Raw genomic sequence first — 6,577 nt, 5'->3', positions numbered from 1 at the left:
GTTACTTCCTCATCCTCACAGACTTACCTGTCTATTAGCTGTGGTCTGCTCAGGCAATTTCAGTTCATTCTCTGCTGCAAAGATGTCCACTCTTGCTGCATCCAAAAGATATCTTCTCTAGTATTTCCTACTCCTAGATGTTCCTACTCTATTTCTGATTTCCCAGGACAGAAGTTGTGGTTACACTGCAGAGCCAAATACACAGAGTAGATGTCCAGATGCCAGATGGAGAACTAGCCTTGTGATATAGTCCCTGTCCTAAGAATGAAGCACCAATGATATGTGTGTTTTTTCAGTGAAAGTCATTATAAATTGTACTTTCAGATTTCAACATGCTGTTGAGTGGCAGTGAAACTGTGTAAACTGTGATTTAGCAAGTCGTCAGTGAAACAAACTACAGGCAATTAATTTCAGAACAGTTTAATATTGCCTTCATGGCCATTGCTGAAGCTACTGGCTTCTGCCCTGGTATTCAGACACATGAGAACTTATCAATGAACAATAGTACGGATTTTGTTTCTTGAAGATGCTTATATAGCTCTCACATTTGCAGATCACATATGACTCTATTTTGTCCATCCCTGCATTCCTACTTGATTTCTTAATGATAAAGGGCTGTTTCCACATTCTTTGTAAAAGAGCTTTCACATGAACAATAGCACTTTAACTGATAATTCACTGTGGAGATTAAATCAAGCTGCAAGCAGTGTAATCACTTTAAACAAGTCTATAGCACCAGTACAATAAGATTTTTGTAACAGTTATAGGTCACAGAATGACAGACATAAGAATAATTTTAAAACCATGAGAGTGGGTATAATTTTTTTGAATTATCCTGCATATTTTCCAAATTATCTGTATTTATGGTGTCAGATTATAGTTACGAATGTAGTGCAAAACTGTTAGAAAGACTCAGAGCTGAGAAATTATTAAAAATATGAGCAAGATATTCACTGATCAGTTTTACATTGTGTCAGATTTTTAACAATGGACTAGCTGAGCTGTTGAGTCCCCAGGAGTTGAGATAACTACAACTCACCAATGACAAAACCAAACTGGAAGATATGTATCAGCTGCATTCTGAACATTGAAAAATCTGCTTCACTAGGGGAGCTGTGGTAAACAATTTTCCCTTCTGATTTGAGAGCTCTGAGAAAGAAAATCTCTCCATGCATGAGAGTTTGCTGCTACTAACCTGGTAGGCCTAGAATGAGAAGCAGTTCAAATTAGCTACCTATATAAAATGTGAAGCCACTCCAGTCAAGAGAGGTAAATCAACTGGAATGATAATACAGAGGTTGTGTTTCAGAAGATGTCATTTCATTGTGTGTCTGTGTCTGCATGTGAATCAAGCTGAAAAGAAAATAAATAGTGAAGCCTAAGCAAGTCTGAGAAGCATGAAGTAGATATCCAAAGAGTGTGTCTAAATTATCACCTTACCTTGGGCACTAAAAAGGGTTACAGATGAATGGAAACTCATTCAAAATGGAAATATCTGACACTGTTCCAATTTTTTAATCATTAGTTGATAGTGTGGACATTCAGCAAAGTGTGAAAAGGAATGCAGAAATAACTCCTGAAGTTGGAAGAACTAATTTCTTCTGTGTTATTTTCAACTGTAAATAACCTCAGAGAAGAAGAGTAAGCAGCAAGAAGTTCTCCTCCATTTTGTTCCCTTTTCTGTCCTCTGACCCCAGTCAGAATGCTGTGGAGTACCTTTCAGGCTGGCAATATCTCTCAAGAGAGGAATAAACTTGTAGGCATGGAAAAACTTGCATTTTAACACAGTGGTGAACCTACTTATAAATTTGGATTTACCTGGAAATAAAGGTTCATTTAGTTAGATATATCTATGGGTTTATTCAAACTTTGGATCTTGTGATCTCCTTAGGCACAGAAATAACTGAAACTTTGATAGTGAGGAGGATGGAGAGAGGTCACTGGAGATGTGGTAACCATGCTAAAATTAAATGAGAGAGGCTTATCAGTTTTCAGCGACTCCACCAAGGTCATCTGAATATTTTAAGCTCAACATTTGCCTTAATGAGGCTTAAAATATTTTATGAGTTGGTTTTCTTAATACATTTCTCAAATACAAAAGAAGACCATGGAAATTCATCGGCTTAGAAATCCTCCTAAACTGAATTAAGTCAAGATTCATGCAAGAAAATGGTAATTATGGAGATAATAAAAAAAAATATTAACGTACTTATTATTCCTATTAAAAAGCAAGTTCTTCTTTCTTGGAACGTATTTTTATATGCTCTGCTAATGCTTTCTTACCACTGTCTTCAACTAAGTGCAATACAGTAAATGCAGTCACACAACAGCTTGAATTAAACCAAGTGAACACTTTCCTCTGGACATATTCAGACCCCTAAATACTTACCACAAGAAACATTACCCTTTCATATAACAGAAGAAAGTCTGAAAGAAGTGTGAATCGTGATACCTAAGGATTATAATAGAATTAAGCAGAGATTAAGATCTATCTCTAAACCAGTAAAGAAAAACATTGAAGAAATTTTCTCAAATTGATATTCTATTTTGAGAGGGGCAAAAAAAAAGGATAGTCTTTTCCTATGGAAAACTATTTTTCAAGACCCGCACGGTATGGTCATAAGAGTATAGAAAAGGTAAAACATTCTCTAACCCAGATCTCCCCTGATTTTTAAGGGTAAACTAGTGTCAAAAATAGAAGGAAATAAGATTTGATTAGTTTTTTTTTCATAGTTATTGTTTTCCAATGACTGATTTTACACTATTATAGCCTCAAATGAATAATACCAAAAATAATGTTCCAGTCAACTGTTTTTGTCATTAAACACTTGTGAAATTAGGAAGACATTATGTAGTGGAAATGCTAAGTCATGGCTTAAAACTGATTGAGCACCTGATTTGAAGACAGGGCCAATCCAGAGGAGATCAAATGCATGTAATGTACCTGGGTGACCAGAAGGGGTGGAGCCAGAATTCACCTTTTACCAGATCTCATTTAAGGACTGGCAGTGGAGGTGAGTGTATCTTGCTAGAGATCCCTTTATACACAAGGCTTTCCAAAGGTAATCAGATTTTTTTTTTCTTTGTTTCTGTGCATTCAGCTGCTGTGTTTGAGCATATCCTCACTTGCTGTAACCTAGGACTTTGCTATTATGTTGCTATTGCTGCACTTTCCATTGTGTTTACTGTTACACGTTCTTTGAGTTTAAAAGAAATAATTCAAAGTAATTTCTAAACAGCGTCCAAATATTTTACTTGTTCAATCCCTCACAAAAGATCAAGCTACTAAAACAATAAAATTATTCTATTGAATTCTGTTTTAAAATGCCTTTGTTGTCCCTGTTGTGTTTCTTGTTTGTTTTCTTTTGTTAGTTTGTTTTTGTCTGTATTGTAACTTTTAATTTTCACTCCAGAAGTTCTTTTGTGTATAAATCCATTTCACTTCTGACAGAAAACATTAAAACATAATTACTCAGGAGGGCAAAGGAATTAAAGAAACAGAACTGGAACTGGATACTATATTTCCTACATTGTGGGAGTACAGCTAGAGGAGTATGAGGGTCAGAAAAGTGTATTAGAGCAGTGTTTTCTCTATACTTTTGAATTCTATAGCTGTATTTAATACTTACTTTTAGAGTGGCAAGTAATTTTTAATGCTTACCATGTGGTATAATTCTGGCTTAGTAGTTTTCAAAACCATTGTATTTTTCAAATACAGGTTTAGCTATCGTATGAATAGCCTAAGGCACAGAAATATCTTTGAGTGCTTGTTTACTAGCTTGATTCTCCCCTGTATCTGCTGGTTAGATAGTTGGTTGTGCATATGTAAATATATATGTATAGGTTTGGTTATGAATTATTTTCTCTTTTCTTTTAATCTTTAGTCCTCCTGTAACACTTTTAGACCAGTGATTGGGAAGCACTGAATGCAATGAATTCTGAAGTTCTCTCCTCTTTGATATTTTTAATAGATACCATTGTATAAACCACAGAAATATGACAGGATCCACAATTGTAAAGGTTATCTGTATCATAGTTATAAGTGACCTGTTTTCCATTCCTGTTTATTCCTAATATCTGTACAGATCAACACTGTAGTATTTGCTACTAAAAGTTCATTGGAAGATTATTCAAAAATTAGATGCGAAAAGTAAAAATTTCAGAATGTACTTTTCTCTTGTGTTCTGCCAGGTGATTTTTGTATTTGTTTTAATTTGGAAATAGATAGGAGCACTGACATCTGATGCCTTTTAAGTTTCATTATTTTGAGTAACGCTTCTTCAGAACTCAACTGTACCCAGAGTATTTTTTTTTTTTAGTCCCATGAAAAGTAGGAAGAGCAAGCTGTCTGTTACTTTGGCAGGAAACAGGCATTCTGGCAGCCTTACAAAGTAGTTTTACTCAGGAGAACAGTACTTGCATTTCACTGTCGCAGGTGATTTTATTTAGCTAACAGTGGCATCCTAAGTTAAATCACTTTGAGAACTGCTTGAATTTTTCTCAAATCTAATAGACACCATGTTGTCTACCAAAAATGAAATGTTTGTGAACTCTTGTAGAGGTTAGGTGGAGCTCACACCATATCATATGAATTTATTAGACTAAATTCAAAAGTTTTCTAGACAAATGTTCATATAAAATTGCATCAATATATCTATTTTGATTTCTATTGGTTTTCATATTCAATTATCCTCTATGCCTGGATGATATGCTTTTAAAAAAACAATTTTATTTCCTGCCGTACACATTTTCTAAACATACACATTTTCAAATCACAGTTACAAAAATAAATGTTTTTATTTCCCTGTAACTAAGATAGAGAAATAATTAAGAATGCTACCTCTGTAAAAGAGAGAGGCTGGGGGAAAAGTTCCCATTACTAAATTCTAGGATTTAAAACATTTTTTTTTTTTATTTAAAATTATATTATGCCTCAATTTTATTCTAATTTCTATTGAAAAATTCATTTTTATGGAAATATGATTTAAAAAAAAAGCAAACAAACTGAATATATTATCAGCATCAACATGCTTTGCCAACCAAAATCAGTAAGTAGCATAAATATTTTAAAATAAAATGTCAAATCTTAAAATTAACATGGTTTTTGTAATATTGCAACTACAAAAAAGAAGTTAAGTGAATTTTGACCTATGCATTTCAAAATCACTCTCAATAACACTGGAAAAGTCACTGCAGTCAGATGAAGCCCCTTTTGGCTGGAAAAAAGGCTTTATCATGAGCCAGGGAACTACCATCTTGCTCAGAATATCCTGTTCTATTCCTGGAAGCTATGCTAAAGCATGTGGAAGAGAACTACATGTTATGGGATAAACAGCATTGCTTCAGCAAGAGCAGGTCCTGCCTGTGCAACTTAGTGTCTGTCCTTCTGTAATGGCATAACTTCATCAGTGGAGGCCACTGCTATCTATCAGCCATCTGGCCTTTAACACAGGTAGCCCATAGCATCTTTCACTCCAAATTGGGAAGGTATAGATTTGATGAGTGCACTGTTCAGTGGATGAGGAACAGTTTGTGAGATTGTAACCAGAGAGGGTGGTCAATGTCTGGATGGAGATTAGTGATGAGTGGTGTCCTTCAGAGGGACTGACATCTCTTCTTCAGAAGGTACTGGGACAGATGCTCTTTTGTATCTTCATCAGTGACATTGGCAGTAAGATAGAATGCACCCTCAGAAAGCTTGCAAATGACACCAAGCTGTTTATTTCATTCATTTCTATCAAACTCTGCAGTTCTCCTTTTCTCATTTGACTTTGGCCAGAAGCTCTTTATTTGTCCATGTAGAACTTCTGGAATTTTTGCCTTGGCTTGGATGTATTGGTCATAATCTTGAGAGGGGGTAATCCTTGAATATCAGCCAGCTTTTATGGTCTTCCGTCTAGAGCTTTGTCACACAGTGCTATACTAAAGAGATCCTTGGAGATGCCAAAGTCTTCTCTGCCATACTACAGAGTAATGAGCATGCTGTGTGCACTCTTCGCTGCTTTAAGAATCTTGAATACTGCCATTTCATAGTCACCACTGGCAAAGTTGACCTTGAGCAGTACATTGCTCACCAATTCCTCCACACTGGTGGGAAAAAAAGGTCCAGCACAGAACCTCTCCTCATTGGCTTCTATATCACTTGGAGAAGGAAGTTGTCACCAACATAGTCCAGGAAAACTCTGAATTATGTATGCCTTGCTGTGCTACTCCTCTATCACTTACTGGGTAGTGGAAGTCTCCCATGAGAGAGCTTGTGAAAACAAAGCTGCTCCTACTTATACTGGAAATTTTGTCAGAAATATTAAAAATATTGGTACGTTAGAAAAGTATTTATGAATTGCACTATGGAGCACGTTTTGAATATTTATATTTTAGAGATAAAATTCTGACTTTGCTCTCAAAATAGATTTATTTGGTCTATTTATTTTGTATAAACCCATTCTATCACTTTCTTTTCAGTAGCTGCCTTTAATTGTGGAAAAACTTCTGGAGAATTTGGGCACTCTCTTTTTTTTCTTTTTACTACTTTTACCTTCTTTACTCATCATTGGTCATACTTACAGGTAATTTATAT

The sequence above is a fragment of the Lagopus muta genome, chromosome 3 (genome assembly GCF_023343835.1).
Source record: "Lagopus muta isolate bLagMut1 chromosome 3, bLagMut1 primary, whole genome shotgun sequence".
NCBI lineage: Eukaryota > Metazoa > Chordata > Aves > Galliformes > Phasianidae > Lagopus > Lagopus muta.
The sequence above is the reverse complement of the archived record's forward strand: the minus strand, read 5'-3'. Positions refer to the sequence as shown.